Source organism: Giraffa tippelskirchi, chromosome 11 (assembly GCF_054371585.1).
Source record: "Giraffa tippelskirchi isolate mGirTip1 chromosome 11, T2T-mGirTip1v1.2.pri, whole genome shotgun sequence".
Classification (NCBI taxonomy): domain Eukaryota; kingdom Metazoa; phylum Chordata; class Mammalia; order Artiodactyla; family Giraffidae; genus Giraffa; species Giraffa tippelskirchi.
The window spans coordinates 19,507,565-19,524,605 of NC_137285.1; positions in this window are offsets into that span (position 1 = coordinate 19,507,565).

Genomic DNA, 17,041 nt, shown 5'->3' on the forward strand with positions numbered 1-17,041 from the left:
ACTTTCACTTTCACAGGCTCTAGGGCAGCAGGCTTCGGTAGTTGCGACATGTGGGCTCAGTAGTTGTGGCTCCCAGGCTCCAGAGCACAGGCTCAATAGTTGTGGTGCACGGGCTTAGTTGCTCCATAGCATGTGGCATCTTCCCGGGCCAGGGATCAGACCCATGCCTCCTGCATTATCAGATGGATTCTTTACTACTGAGTCACCAAGGGTGCTGGTCAACAGGGCTTCCCTGCCCTGGAGCCACAGTACTGCCCACTGCTCTCAACTGGGTATTCTCCAGGATTAGAGCCCTGATTTCTCCTTCTAGAGTGTTCCATGGTGAACCATAGTGGGGATGTTATGGAGAATTGAGGTGTCCCAGATAATTGAGCCACTCCTTTGAGTGCCAACACTTCAAGTTCATATCAGTAAAGTATGTCTCTCCTCTGGATAACAAACACTACTTTTGAATTCCTACTCATAAACATTTGGTCATGTCATCAGCACTTTTATTCTTGATAGTTTGGTATTTGGTCATGTTAATCAGTCAGTTCAATATTTTAAGCCTTCCGTGATTCAAAGTAGACTAAAGCCTTTTAAAGGGGCTCTTCTGAAGTTCTGAGGCTTCTCTTGCTATAAGCCCTTCTCTACACAATCTCCCCCCATCCCCTTGTCCCCAGAAATCTACCTCTGATCATTTTCATTCTTTGTTCTTTGACTGTAAGTTTCTCATGACTGATAAATCTTTGCTTCAGTTGCCTCTTCTCTCTCATTGTTAATAAAAGAAAGGCAGGGGGGATCCATGCTGGTTAAAAAAAAAAAAGTTCACATCAGACAAAAGGACCTGTTAGCATGTGTGTGTGAACAGTCACTCAGTCATGTCTGACTTTGTAGCCCCTCCAGGCTACACTGTCCATGGACTTTTCCAGGTAAGAATACTTGAGTGGGGTGTCATTTCCTCCTCCAAGGGAATCTTCCCAACCCAGGGATCAAACTCCTGCATTGCAGGAGGATTCTTTACCATCTGAGCTACCAGGGAAGCCCCTCAGATCTAGTATCCCACCCTAATTCTATTCTCAGACCACTGCCAGAAATTGAACCAGCGTCTCTTTCATCTCCTGCATTGGCAGGTGGATTCTTTACCACTGTGCCGCCTGGGAAGCTCACCAAGTAGCTTATAAGCTTGGTTCCCTCTCCCTTGCTTGCACAATCCCCCATCTACTGATCATATGCCCTAGATCTCTCTCCACCCACACTGCTACCACTTCAGCTGGTCCAGTTTCTAGAGGAATGCAGCCACCTCATGACTGGTCCTCCTCTCATGCTCCTCCTCCAATCCATTCCCCCAAAACTCAAATCTGATGTCACCCATCACCCACCCAGTTGAATGCTCCAGTGGTTCCCTGTCCTTAGCAGGAAATTCAAGACACCATAGGAACTGGCCTCGATGCTTTCAACAGGAACCATAGTAGTGTTTAGTGTCTAAAGGCTGTCTTATACGGACTGCTGAGGACACCATTCCTTCCCTCCTGGTCATAGATAACTCTTTTTTTTTGGCTTTAGCATCTTCCACTAGAACTTTCCACAGTGATGGAAATCTTCTGTAATATACCTGTAACTCCTGAGCACTTGAAATTGAGGCTAGTGGGCACTGAATTTTCGATGTTATTTAATTTTAATGAATTTCAGTTCTGAAAGCCACATAGCCACATGTAGTTTGTGACTACCATATAGGCAGCCCTGGGGATACCACTTCCTTCTACCCCCAAGCCTCCAGGGCATCTCCCACACTAGTCTGGGTTAAACCCTCCTCTCTGCCCATATCCGCCATGCCCACACTGACCACACAGTATTGTCATGATTTACCTGTGTGTCTTCCCCTAGTCCCTTGTCTCTGTGCAGCCTAGCGCTGGCCCTGATTCAGCACTGCATGCCCAGACTGTAGCCTGGCACCAAGGGGACACTCAGGAAGTATGTCTTGGATAAATGAATGAACTAGTGGACTAATGACTCTAGATCTCTGTAGTTTACTTTTTCCCCTGGCTGCGAGAAGACACAGGAAAGTCAGGGCTTTTTCGTTTATTTGTTTTGGGGTTTTGTTTATTTTTTTATTAAGAAATATTGATTCATTTGACTGTGTCAGGTCTCAGTTGTGGCATGCAGGATCTTTGTTGCATGATGTGGAGCTTTCATTACAGCGCAGATTCTCTGGTTGTGGCTCACAGGCTTAGTTGCTCCACAGCGTGTGGGGTCTTAGTTCACCAATCAGGGATGGAACTCATGTCCCCTGCATTGCAAGGCAGATTCCTAACCATTGGACCACCAGGAAAGTTCCTGTTTTTCTTTTTTTAAATACATATTTATTTATTTGGCTATGCCAGGTCTGAGTTTTGACTTGCAGGATCTTTAGTTGTGGCATGTGGGATCCAGTTCCCTGACCAGAGATCAAACCCAGGCCCCCTCTGTTGGGAGCTCGGAGTCTTAGCCCCTGGATCACTGAGAAGTCCTAGGAAGGGCAGATTGAAAAGACTCGAAGTCATATCTGCCAGGCTGATCTGGTGTGAGCTTGGAGCTCTTAGGCCCCACAATACCACTTTCCCTGATGCTTTGAGATAACACGTCACTTTATATGTGACAGGGCAGGTGGTAGACATTCAGGGCAGGAGGGGGAACTGCCCCCGTGGTGGTGTATTGGGAAGGTACTCTCCTCCTGTCGTGTCTTCACTCCTGCACCTCCACCACACTCACAACACTCCCAATGCCGAGCATGTGGGATTTTTTTCCCCCACATACCACACAGTTCTCTGTGACACCAATTGGGTGTCCTACAATTTGATTCAATTCTGACACTAACCAGAGTTGGCACAGACGCATTCCGCCCCCCGTTCCCCTGCACCAGGTTAAAGGCTCAGTTCCATGAGACTACCTCCCACTTTGGATGCTAATCGTGGATCCCCTGGATATCTACAACTTTATGTCTGATGAGGCTGCAGTTTGAGGTGCCCATAACATCCCTCCTCAGATTTGAGCATATGCTAGAACAGCTCACAGAGCTCAGGAAAACGGTTATGTTTTTGTTATTCATTTGTTAAGTCGTGTCTAACTCTTTTTGACCCCATGGACTGTAATACACCAAGTTCCATGGGATTCTTCAAGCAAGAAAACTGAAGGGAGTTGTCATTTCCTTCTCAAGGGAATCTTCCTGGACCAGGGAATCAAACCTGCATCTCCTGCGTTGGAAGGTGGATTCTTTACCACTGAGCCACCAGGGAAGACCTAGTTATGTTTACCAGTTTACTCTATAATGAAGGATGTGATAAAGGATAGAGAAGAGCAGCCAGATAAAAGGTATGTAGGACAAGGTCTGGAAGGGTCCTGAGTGCATGGGGTTGGGGACCTCCTGATTCATGAAAGTGATCAGCAACCCAGAAGCTCCCGAAACCACATAGCATTGGGATTTTTGTGGAGGGTTCATCACGTAAGCACAATCACTCATTAACTCCATTTCCAACCCCTCTCCCTTCTCTGAAGAATAGGAGATTGGGGCTGAAAATTCCAAGCTTCTAATCATGGCTTGGTCTTTGTGGTAATCAGTCCCCATCCAGCAGTCCATTAAGAGTCGACCTCATTAGAATACAAGACAGAGACTTCCCTAGTGACTTAGTGCTTAAGACTCTGAGCTCCCAATGCAGGGGGCCTGGGTTCCATCCCTAGTCAGGGAACTAGATCCTGCGTGCTGCAATTTAGAGTTTGCACGCTGCAACTAAAGATCATACATGCTGCAACGAAGATCAAAGATCACACATGTCAAAACTAAGACCTGTTGCAGCTCAATAATACATATTTTAAAAAAATTATTTATTTTTTAATTGAAGGATAATTGCTTTACAAAATTTTGTTGTTTTCTGTCAAACCTCAACATGAACCAGCCATTGGTATACATATGTCCCCTCCTTCAGGAAAACAGTTATGTTTTTGTTATTCATTTGTTAAGTCGTGTCTGACTCTTTTTGACCCCACGGACTGTAATACACCAAGTATTCTTGAACCTCCCTCCCATCTCCCTCCCCATCCCACCCCTCTAGGTTTACAAAGAGCCCCGGTTTGAGTTCCTGAGCAATACAGCAAATTCCCATGGCTATCTATTTTATGTATGGTAATGTAAGTATAGATATGCAGATGGCATCACTCTTATGGCAGAAAGTGAAGAAGAACTGAAGAGCCTCTTGATGAAAGTGAAAGAGGAGAGTGAAAAAGTTGGCTTAAAGCTCAACATTCAGAAAACTAAAATCATGGCATCTGGTCCCATCACTTCATGGCAAATAGATGGGGAAACAGAGGAAACAGTGACAGACTTTATTTTTTGGGGCTCCAAAATCACTGCAGATGGTGACTGCAGCCATGAAATTAAAAGATGCTTACTCCTTGGAAGGAAGTTATGACCAACCTAGATAGCATATTAAAAAGCAGAGACATTTCTTTGCCAACAAAGGTCCGTCTAGTCAAGGCTATGGTTTTTCCAGTAATCATGTATGGATGTGAGAGCTGGACTATAAAGAAAGCTGAGCACCGAAGAATTGATGCTTTTGAACTGTGGTGTTGGAGAAGGCTCTTGAGAGTTGCTTGGACTGCAAGGAGATTCAACCAGTCCATCCTAAAGGAGATCAGTCCTGGGTGTTCATTGGAAGGACTGATGCTGAAGCTGAAACTCCAATACTTTGGCCACCTGATGGAAAGAGCTGGCTCATTTGAAAAGACCCTGATGCTGGGAAAGATTGAGGGCAGGAGGAGAAGGGGATGACAGAGGATGAGATGATTGGATGGCATCACTGACTCAATGGGCATGAGTTTGGGTAGATTCTGGCAGTTGGTGATGGACAGGGAGGCCTGGCGTGCTGCGATTCATGGGCTTGCAAAGAGTTGGACACAACTGAGTGACCGAACTGAACTGAATGTAAGTTTCCATGTTACTCTCTTCATATATCTCACCCTCTCCTCCCCTTTCCCCATTTCCATAAGTCTCTTCTCTATATCTGTTTATATGTCTGTAAAAAAAAAAAAGAACACAAGACAATCCCATCACCCTGGAAATCCAAGGGATTTAGGAGTTCTGTGTCAGGAACCAGGGGCAGAGACCAACATCTATATTTCTTATTATGTCACAGGTAGAAAGCCAGGGCTCTCCTCCAAATTGCCTTTCCCAGCCAGGGACCTGAGGATGTGACTGCATTAGCTTCCTGTGGCTGCTGGAACAAATTACCACCAGCGTGGTGGCTTAAAACAACTGGAATGTGTTCTCTGAGAGTTCTGGAAACTGGAACTCTGAGATGAAGGTGTCAGGAGGGCTGTGCTCCCACCAGAGGCCCTAGGGAAGAGTTTGTTCCCCACATCTCCCAGCTTCTGGGAACTGCTGGCAGTCCTTGGCTTGTAGCCACATCAATCTCTGTCTCCTTGGTCACATAGGCTTCTCCTCTGTGTGCCTCTAGTATGCACACTTGTTATTGGATTTAGGGCCCAGATAATCTAGAATGATCTCAGGATCACTAACTTAATTACTGCAAAGACTCTTTTTCCAAATAGGATCATATTTAATGTTTTAGGGGGTGATGATGTGAACAAACTGGAATCAAGATTGCCGGGAGAAATATCAATAACCTCAGATATGCAGATGACACCACCCTTATGGCAGAAAGTGAAGAAGAACTGAAGAGGCTCTTGATGAAAGTGAGAGAGGAGAGTGACAAAGTTGGCTTAAAGCTCAACATTCAGAAAACTAAAATCTTGGCATCTGGTCCCATCACTTCATGGCAAATAGATGAGGAAACAGTAGCTGACTTTATTTTTCTTGGGTCCAAAATCACTGCAGATGGTGACTGCAGCCATGAAATTAAAAGACGCTTACTCCTTGGAGGATAACTTATAACCAGCATAGACAGCATATCGGAGAAGGCAATGGAAGCCCACTCCAGTACTCTTGCCTGGAAAATCCCATGGAGAGAGGAGCCTGGTAGGCTGCAGTCCACGGGGTTGCTAAGAGTCGGACACGACTGAGTGATTTCACTTTCATGCATCGGAGAAGGAAATGGCAACCCACTCCACTGTTCTTGCCTGGAGAATCCCAGGGACGGGGGAGCCTGGTGGGCTGCCGTCTATGGGGTCGCACAGAGTTGGACACGAGTGAAGCGACCTTGCAGCAGCAGCAGCAGCAGACAGCATGTTGAAAAGCAGAGACGTTACTTTGTCAACAAAGGTCCATCTAGTCAAGGCTATGGTTTTTCCAGTGGTCATGTATGGATGTGAGAGTTGGACTATAAAGAAGGCTGAGGGCAGAAGAATTGATGCTTTTGAACTATGGTGGTGGAGAAGACTCTTGAGAGTCCCTTGGACTGCAAGGAGATCCAACCAGTGAATCCTGAAGGAAATCAGTCCTGAATATTCATTGGAAGGACTGATGCTGAAGCTGAAACTCCAATACTTTGGCCACCCAATGCAAAGAGCTGACTCATTTGAAAAGACCGTGGTGCTGGGAAAGATTGAGGGCAGGAAGAGAAGGGCACGACAGAGGATGAGATGGTTGGATGGCATTACCGACTCAATGGACATGGGTTTGGGTGGACTCCAGGAGCTGGTGATGGACAGGGAGGCCTGGCGTTCTGCGGTTCATGGAGTCACAAAGAGTCGGGCACAACTGAGCGACTGAGCTGAACTGAACTAATGTGAATATATCTTCTTTTTGGAAGGGGGGATGTAACCACTCTGCCCACTACAGTGAGCTTTTTTTTTTTTAAAGAGTCCTTTGTTTTCCTTTTTTTCTTAACTTTTTATTTTGTATTGGAGTATAGCCAATAATCAATGTTGTGATAGTTTCAGGTGGGCCCCAAAGGGACTCAGCCATACATATACATGTGTCCATTCTCCCCCAAACTCCCCTCCCATCCAGGCTGCCATGAAACAGTGAGCAGAGTTCCTTGTGCTGCACAGTAGGTCCTTGTTCCTTATCCATTTTAAATATAGCCGTGTGTGCATGTCCATCCCAAACTCCCTAACTGTCCCTTCCCCCTAGCCTTCCTCCTGGCAACCATAAGTTCGTTTTCTGAATCTATGAGTCTGTTTCTGTTTTGCAAATAAGTTTGTTTGTATTATTTAAAAAGTCCTTTATTTTGGCTACACAGTGCAGCTTGCAGGATCTTAGTTCCCCAACCAGGGATTGAACCTGGGCCCTTGGCAGTGAAAGCAGAGTCCCAACCACTGGGCTGCCAGGGAAGTCCCCACAGTGACATTTTCAAAGTCAGTATTTGAGTCCAGAGTTCCTTTCTCTACCAAGCTATTTCAAAACACCTTCTCTGGAAGAGAGGAGGAATTACTGACTGAATTTAAGGTATCAGTGATCTATCATGTGTTTGGTTTTGTTTCCTGCTACAGCCCAAGAGAGAGCTGGGGGCCAAAAGTTTAAGGGGAGGTTGGAGGATTGCTTCACAGGGTGACCAGGAGGGAGGTTACCCTGACCTCACACAAGATGACAAGGAAGTTCCTTGGCATTTCAACATGAGTCTTAAAAATGGCAAACAATGTGGGTTTTTTCCCCCTACGTATAAAGTGTAAGAAAAATTAAAAAGGAGGGGGGAACTATACATTTAAAGAAATTTAAGAGATATATTCACCAATTGTTTGTACTCTGACAATTCCAACTGTTAAAAAGTACCAGACAGGGATTTCCCTGGTGGTCCGGTGGTTAAGACTTAGCCTTCCAATGCAAGGGGTGGGATTTTGATCCCTGGCTGGGGAGCTAAGATACCTGGCAACCAAAAAGAAAAAAAAACCAAAAAGTAAAACAGAAGCCATATTTTAACAAATTCAACAAAGCCTTTAAAAATGGTCCACATAAAAAAAAAATTTTTTTTTTAAAGTTCCAGGCATTAGGAGAACTGTGAACATGAACTGGCTAATTAAGGATATTAAGTAATTATTGCTAATTATTGTGGGTGTGATAATGGGTATTGTGATTATGTTTAAAGAAAGAGTTATTGTCTTTTGGAAATAAATTCTGAAATATATGTAGATGAATTACATATTATTTCGGGTGTGATTCAAAGGAGTCCAACAGGAGAAGGGAAAGAAATAGAAAAAGAGAAGTTATGAATTTTTTATTATTGTGGCTGGATTATGAAAACAGAGACCCTCATTGTCCTATTCTCCTGGTTTATGTATATTTCTCATAATAAAAAGTTAAAGTTGAAAGCAGCTTAAATCTTTACCAGTGGGGAATGAGATAAATTGTGATGACTCCTTACATACTTAGGAATTCCTTGTCAGTCCAGTGGTTAGGACTCTACCCTTTCACTGCCAAGGGCATGGGTTCAATCCCTGTTTGGAGAACTAAGTTCCCACAAGTTGCATGGAATGGCCAAAAACAAAAGACCAACTATATGCTTATTAAAAAGCATTCACTTGCAGGACTTCCCTGGTGGTCCAGTGGCTAAGAATCTGTGCTCCCAATGAAGGGGCCTGGGTTCGATTCCTGGTCAGGAAACAAGATCCCCTATCCCACAACTAAGACCTGGGGCAGCCAAATAAATAACTTTTTTTAACAAAAGCATTCACTTGCATAACACTTTCTTTGGATCAGGCTCCCAAAACACACAAACATACTGGAGTTTGTGTAGAATAATCCCATTTTTGGAAGCCAAAAGACTATATAGATATATAGTCTTCTATATCACTGGGTGGAAACGTAAAATGGTCCAGCCGCTGTGGAAAACAGTTTGGCAGCTCCTCAAAACCTTAAACATAGAATTGCCACACGACCCAGCAACGCCACTCCCAAGTGTATATACCCAAAAGAACTGAAAATAGGACTCAAAAAATACTTGTCACAAATGCTCCTAGCAGCACTAGACACAGCAGCCAGGAGATGGTATGAAGGTTTATTTTATGTGTCATCACAGCTGGGCCTTGGTGCCCAGACATGTGGTCAACCATTCTTCTGACTGTGTCTCTGAAGGTGTCTATTGGATGAGAGTAACATTTACATTGGTAGACTCTGAGTAAAGCAAGTGCCCTCTATTCATTTATTTAGTTATGGCTGCTCTGGGTCTTCTTTGCTATTCACAATCTATCTCTAGTTGCAGCGAGCGGGGGTTATTCTTCCCCCTGTCTCCAGCCTGCCAGCCTAACCTGCAGATTTCAACTTACCAGTCTTACAGTCACATAAGCCAACTTCTTAAAATGAATTTCTGTATACATACACACCCTATCAGTTCTATTTCTCTGAAGAACCCTAATAGAGATAGAAACAATTCAAATTTCATCAGCACAAGAATGAATAAAAAATTGTGGTAAAAACACACGATGGAGTATATTCTATCATAAAAAGAAAGGAGTACTGATTCATGTTACAGCATAAGTGAAGTTCAAACCCTAAGTGAGAGAAGAGGTATCATTGTATTATTCCCTTTATATGAAACATTCAGAACATATAAGTTATAGAGACAGTGGATTAGCATTTTTCAAAGACTGGAGCTAGAGGAGAAAGGGGAGTGACTGCTTAATGGGTACAGGATTATGTTTTGGGGCGATAATATTTTGGAACTAGACAGAAGTGGTGTTTGCACAACCATGTACTATGCCACTGAGTTGAACACTCTAAATGGTCATTTTATGTGAACTGTAACTCAATGAAAAAAAAAATATATGTATGCATTTTAAAAATCTAGAAGATAAGACTGTATACGCTGGAGCTCGGTTGTCTGGGCTTAAAGTTAATTCTCTCAATTATTGGCTATGAGATTTTAGGCCATCTTCTTAAAAAATTAGTTAATTAATTTGGCTGTGGCAGGTCTTAGTTAGCCGCATGTGGGATCTTTAGTTGTGGCACATGGGATCTAGTTCCTTGACCAGGGATCTTAGAGTCTTAGCCACTGGACCATCAGGGAAGTCCCTTTAGGCAATCTCTGTTTTCTTTAAACTTTTTATTTTATATTGGAGGATAGCCGATCAACAAACAATGTTGTGAGAGTTTCAGGTGAACAGTGAAGAGACTCAGCCATACATATGCATGTATCCATTCTCCCCCAAACTCCCCTCCCATCCAGTCTGCCACATAACATTGAGCAGAAGGTTATGACAAACCTAGACAGCATATTTAAAAGCAGAGGCATTACTTTGCCAACAAAGGTCCGTCTAGTCAAGGCTATGGTTTTTCCAGTGGTCATGTATGGATGTGAGAGTTGGATGGTGAAGAAAGCTGAGCGCCGAAGAATTGATGCTTTTGAACTGTGGTGTTGGAGAAGACTCTTGAGAGTCCCTTCGACTACAAGAAGATCCAACCAGTCCATCCTAAAGGAGATCAGTCCTTGTTGTTCCTTGGAAGGACTGGTGTTGAAGCTGAAACTCCAATACTTTGGCCACCTCATGCGAAGAGTTGACTCATTGGAAAAGACCCTAATGCTGGGAAGGATTGAGGGCAGGAGGAGAAGGGGACGACAGAGGATGAGATGGTTGGATGGCATCACCGACTCAATGGACGTGGGTTTGGGTAAACTCCGGGAGTTGGTGATGGACAGGGAGGCCTGGCGTGCTACGATTCATGGGGACGCAAACAGTCGGACACGACTGAGCGACTGAAATGAAATGAACTGAACTGAACTGAGAGTTCCATGTGCTGTACAGTAGGTCCTTTGTTGGTTATCCATTTTAAATATAGCCATGTGTGCATGTCCATCCCAAACTCTCTACCTTTAGGCAATCTTTAAAGGTTCAATTTCCTCATGGATAAAATGGAAATGATATTGCCCATGTCATTCTAATATGATGGTAAAATTGTAAGAGGGAAGAACCTTTGTATTCTATTACAAATCAATCACTAAAGGGATGTTCCCCTATAAGCTTAAATTATACATGATGGCCCATCTCTAGGAACCCTGCCTCCCACATAAGGAACATTAAGGTAAAATACCTTTGTTTAGATCACAGGACGGCGGAGCCTGGTGAGCTGCCGTCTATGGGGTCGCACAGAGTCGGACACGACTGAAGCGACTTAGCAGCAGCAGCAGCAGCAGCAGATCACAGGAAACATCCTGACCAGGCTTGCCTGTGAACAGCTGCAGGAAGAAAGAAATTAACACATCCCCTCAGGAGTCTGACCCCCATCTGGGATCTAGGACTTTATTCCCTCGCTATTTAACAGCAGACTGGGGGGAACTTGCCTGTTGGTCCAGTGGCTAAGACTCTGCACTCTCAATGCAGGGGGTCCAGGTTCTATCCTTGGTTGCAGAACTAGATCCCACATGCCCACATACCAGTGCGGCCAAATAAATAAAAATAATAAATATTTTTTAAAAAACAGCCTGGATTCTAACTTAGGGAACATGGTTCTTTGGGACTCTAGTCCACCATCTTCTTGATTGGCTGGCTTTCAGATTAAAGTCACTATTCTCTGCCCCGACAACTCATCTCTTGATTTATTGGCCTGTTTCCTGGTGAGGAGTACAAGATTGGACACGGTAACAAAATGAGTTAATCTATAGAAAGTGCTTAGAGCAGTATGCAACACAGAGTAAATGGTATCTGTGTTTTAGTTAATATTCCTATTCTTATCGTTATATGCACCAAACGGTTAATAGTACTCTAGAGAGGGGGAAATTTTTGTTTTTTATAATAAAAGAGAGAGATGTACTTCAATATATTGTAATAAGACTCTCAGAATATCAGGGGGCTGAGCCCCTTGTACGAGGGCTAAACGAAGACAAGTTTCACTGCAAGCTTAAGTTCCTGCCCCATGAAAATAAAGTATCATCTTTGTAAATCCTCTTCTATATTGAATATTTATGGGCCTCTGTGGCAGAACTGGTTGTGTCTCTCGTTGGTCCTGTGTGGCAGGTAGAGCAAATGACCTTATGAAATGTCAAGCTCTTTGGAGAAGCAGAACAGGTTGGTTTTCATTAACCGCTGTCATGTCTGCTCCTTCCCTATCATCTCATTTGCCCCATCCTTCTTCCTTTGAGTAGGGCTTCTGGGATCAAGAGCTTGGATGGTCTTGGTGGTCCAGTGGTTAAGAATCTGCCTTGCAATGCAAGGGACACCAGTTCGACACCTGGTCTGGGAAGATCCCACATGCCACGGAGGAACTAAGCCCATGTGCCACAACTACTGAGCCCAGGCTCCACAACAAGAGAAGTCACTGCGATGAGAAGCCCTCACATCACAACTAGAGAAAGCCCAAGTGCACTGATGAAGACCCAGTGCAGCCAAAAACAACATAAATTTTAAAAAAAACCTCAGATGATGGTGTAGTTATATGCTGTCTTGGTCTTCCCGGTATCTACATGCCCTCTGATCGGCACTGACACCCTAATTTCCTTCTCTGACTAATCCATCTCTGAGTTATGACCATCTCTGAGGTTTGGGAGGATTTGGCTCCACCCCTGGGCTCTAGGAGCGACCATCTGGCAAATCAGATCTTTTCATCCCTACAGCCGCTATGACAGGCTCAGGTAGGCACAGGACTCCAAGGATGAATGATTCCATTTGGGTTGCTCTAGCAAAATACCACAGCTAGGGCAGCTTATAAACAACAGGAACTTATTTCTCACAGTTCAGGAGGCTGGGAAGTCAAAGATCAAGGTGCCAGCAGAATCACCGGTGAGGGGCCACTTCCTGACTGCTATCTGCTCTTGGTGTCCTCCCATGGCAGAAGACAAAGGGCACTTTCTGGGGTCTCTCTCTTTTTTGTGTGTGATGTGGTGGGGGGAGGAGAAGGCACACCTTGTGACATGTGAGAATCTTAGTTCCCCAACCTGGGATCAAACCGGTGCCCCATGCAGTGGAAGGGCAGAGTCTTAACCACTGGACTGCCAGGCAAGTCCCCGATTCAGTTATACATATACATTTCAGTGCCATTTCAAGGGACATCAACACAGTAGCCAAGTTCATCAGAATTGAGGCTGCCATAGTAGGGGTGGCTAGCTCTGGGCTGGAATTCAGGACTGTGTTTGGGAGCCTCATCATCTGTTATGCCAAGAACCCTTCTTTGAAGCAACATCTCTCTCCTACACCTTTCTGGACTTTGCTCGTTCTGGAGTGATGAGGGTCCTCTGGCCTGATAGTTCTCTTTCTCATCCTTTTCACCATGAGAAGGGTCTGTCTCCACTTTCCATAGTTCTTTCCCCCACATCTCTCTGCCCTCTTTGTTCCTTTTCCTATGCCTCCCCAGGCAACCTAGGGAAAGTGGTTGGCTCAGAGTTTAACAGAGAGAAGACAAATACTGTATTGATTTAAAAATATATGGGGCTTCCCTGGTGACTTGCTGGTAAAGAAACCAGTTGCCAATGTAAGAGACATGGGTTCGATCCCTGAGGTGGAAAGATCCCACATGCTTCGGAGCAACTAAGCCCGTGGGTCACAACTATTGAGCCTGTGCTCTAGAGCCTGGGAGCTGCAAACTATTGAGCCCATGTGCTGCAACTACTGAAGCCTGAGTACCCTGGATCCTGTGTTCCACAACAAGAGAAGCCCGAGCACCACACCAAGGAATAGCCCCCACTCACTGCAACAAAGACCCAGCACAACAAAAATAAATAAAGAAAAAGATACGTTTTTTTCTAAACCAATCTGAACATCAAAGATCCAAGAGACATGTACCATCTTGCCCATGAAAAAATAATTCTCAAAGGATATCCATCCTTCAAGAGAGAAAGATGACAAATATAGTCTTTTCAGAAAAGAATAAATGTTTTTCTATTTAGACCAGAGGTAACAGATGAAAAATATATTCACTTTGAAGATAGTTCATGTAGCTTGGGAATTAATTGGATCCAGTTCAGTTAGCAGTTCTCACCCATGTGTGTCTCGATCCACTGGTATGTTGAAGTCAGTTTTTGTTTTCTTGTTTGTTTGTTTTGGCTGCACCACGCTGCTGGTGGGATCTTAGTTCCCCAACCGGGGCCCTCCTGCAATGAAAGCACAGAGTCCTAACCATTGGACAGCCAGGGAATTCCCAGAATTCAGTTTCATGTATGGCATGTGTTTGGTAATTTATTGCTAATATGGAACTATTAGAGTTTGAAATTTTACTTACTTAAGCAAATGAGACAGTTTGAAGGTTAGCCCTATGTTTCTCTTTAGGCCAGGACTTGTTCTAAGGACTCCAAAATACCTTCTTCTGGGGGGAAAAAAGGACTCCAGTGACAACTCATTTAATCTGCCATGGTCCATAGCCACCTTCCTTATGTGTGCATTGTAATTAATTGCAAAAATTGCAAATCACTGGGACTTCCCTGGTGGTCCAGTGGTTAGAATCCGCCTTCCAAAGCAGGGGACGGGGGTTCGGTTCCCGGTTGGAAAACTAAGATCCCGCATGCCTTGGGACAACTAAGCCTGCGTGCTGCAACTACTAAGCCCACAAACCACAGCTAGAGTCCATGCAACACAAGGAAAGATCCCACATGACTCAACAAAGACCCCAAGTGCCACAAGTAAGACCCAACACAGTCAAATAAATACATATTTTTTAAAATTACAAATTATTATAATGCTTTACATCCTTGCAGTCATTTGGAGATGTCATCAAACTGTAGATGTGTTTATGAAATCATGCTCTGCAAAGGCATAAGATCCATTGGGTGTATCACAGTGGGGAGAAAATGTTAGGAAACACTGGGTAGAACAGGTCTTAACAACCCCTGTCAGGGCTGCACTAGTGCTAACTCCTATGTGTTCATCAGAACTAATTTCAAAATGACATTCCAGTTCAAACTGACTTGAGCAAAAAATGGGAATTTGTTGACTTTTATACAGAATAGTTGGGGTTTGAGACCTCAGATGTGGCTGGAATCGGGGTCAAATATTCTCTATTTCTCAGCTCTGCTGTCCTTCACACTGACTCCATTCTCAAGCCACATGTGACATGCTGGCTGCCAGCAACTCTGTGAATGTGCTAAAGACTCAAGTCCAACAGGAAAGACAGAGCCTCTTTTCTAGAAACTCCTTCAAAAATGTGCTGGCATTCACTCTGACTGATCTACCCTTGAGTCAATTAATGGCTGTTACCACCCGGACACTATGTGCTGATTGCCTTAGACCTGGGTCATATGCTCCATCTCTGAATGGGGAGTTGTAACAGTTCTGTTGAACCACGTGGGATAAGTGTGGGGGAGAGACGAACCCTTCCAGTCCAAAATGAACCTGTTACAGAGAGGGGATGCTAGAAAGGCAAGCAACAAATATCCACTCAGCTCCAAGTCACCGTCTTAAAAAATGCCCAGAAAGAACAAGAGGAAAGAACATGTCTGGCCAAGCGCAAAGCCAGCCCCAAGGGTGGAAAAATAAAATCCATGATTTCTTGAAAGAAAAAATAGTGTATGACAAAGTATCATGTGTGGTAAGACGTCACTTCTCATTCAAGGAACCCAGGGCAAATGCTTTCATTCTCTTTGACAGAAGTCTTCTCAGAAAGTCACAGAACGATCCTTCCTCCAGGCTTCACCCGAATTACAGGTCCTGCAGCATTACTTCCCCATCGTCTCTTAGCCGGCTCTCACCTTTGTCCCCTTTCTTCACACATGCTTTGTTGGAACATTGGTTCCCCTCTTGTGTTAAAGGAAATGACACTGACCAGGGTTCTCGGCCTTCCCCAACCAATAGAAATCGACTAGAGGCCAGACAGGAAATTCAGGCAAGGCTTTATTGGGGTCCCTGCTGCAGCAGAGGGGAGTGTGAACAAGTAACAGGTTCCCTTGCTTGCTCATTTCCTGAAAGAGGGGGCGATCTTGTTCCTTATACATGGTGAGGGTAAGGGTGTGTCCAGGGGTCTGTCCAGAGAGGTACCCTAGGTGTTTTGCCTACCCTTTAGGTGGTGTTGTGTGTAGGGGGCATATGTAGTACCCTATTTTTGCTTCCAACACCCTGTTTTTGCTCCCAGCTATTCAGATGTGGCAATTGGATTTTTTTTTTTTGGCCTTTTTGTATCTTTTCTCCAGAATTTGCCCCAACTGCATATGTGCACAGTTATTTTTCATTCCCTTATAGGTTCGTTGTATTTCATTGTTGGAGGAAAGGTTTGTCCCGATGCAAGCACTGCAGCACTGCAGCAAAGGGTCCCAAGTTCCAGGCTTGTCTCAGAAATGCTGGGCTTCCTGATAGTATCATTTAGGAATGCATAGAAAACTACTGTAGTAAACAGTTGGTGAGGGGGGAGTGGTGAGGCGGGGAGGCTGTAGGGATGGGGAGTGTTTGTTTTTCATAATAGGAAGCTCTAGAAGGAGGAGAGTCAAGAGCTGATATGATGACTCAACAATTCTATCCAGAAGGTAGGCTGTTTATGTTTCCAGTCCAAGATTCTTAGCATATGCACCTTCATTCTCAGGCTTGCAAGATGGTTGTAAGCCATCCTCATGGTTGCAAGATGGCTTATGTTCATGTTTCAGTTGGAAAAAAGTCAGGAAATTCAACTTTGTTTTTTGTTTTTAAATGAGGAATTGCCTTTTTATTTGAGAATGTTAAGTGATAATTAAAAAAACAAACAAACAGAGAATTCCCTGGTAGTCCTGCGGTTCAGTTCAGTTGCTCAGTCGTGTCCAACTTTTTGTGACCCCATGGACTGCAGCACACCAGGCTTCCCTGTCCATCACCAATTCCCAGAGCTGACTCAAAATCATGTCCACTGAGTCAGTGATGCCATCCAACCATCGTACCCTCTGTCGTCTCCTTCTCCTCCTGCCTTCAATCTTTCCCAGCATCAGTGTCTTTTCAAATGAGTCAGCTCTTCGCATCAGGTGGCCAAAGTATTGGAGTTTCAGCTTCAACATCAGTCCTTCCAATGTATATTCAGGACTGATTTCCTTCAGGATGGACTAGTTGGATCTCCTTGCAGTCCAAGGGACTCTCAAGAGTCTTCTCCATCACCACAGTTCAAAAGCATCAATTCCTCAGTGCTCAGCTTCCTTAATAGTCCAACTCTCACATCGATACATGATTACTGGAAAAATCATAGCTTTAACTAGATGGTCCTTTGTTGGCAAAGTAACGTCTCCGCTTTTTAATATGCTGTCTAGGTTGGTCATAA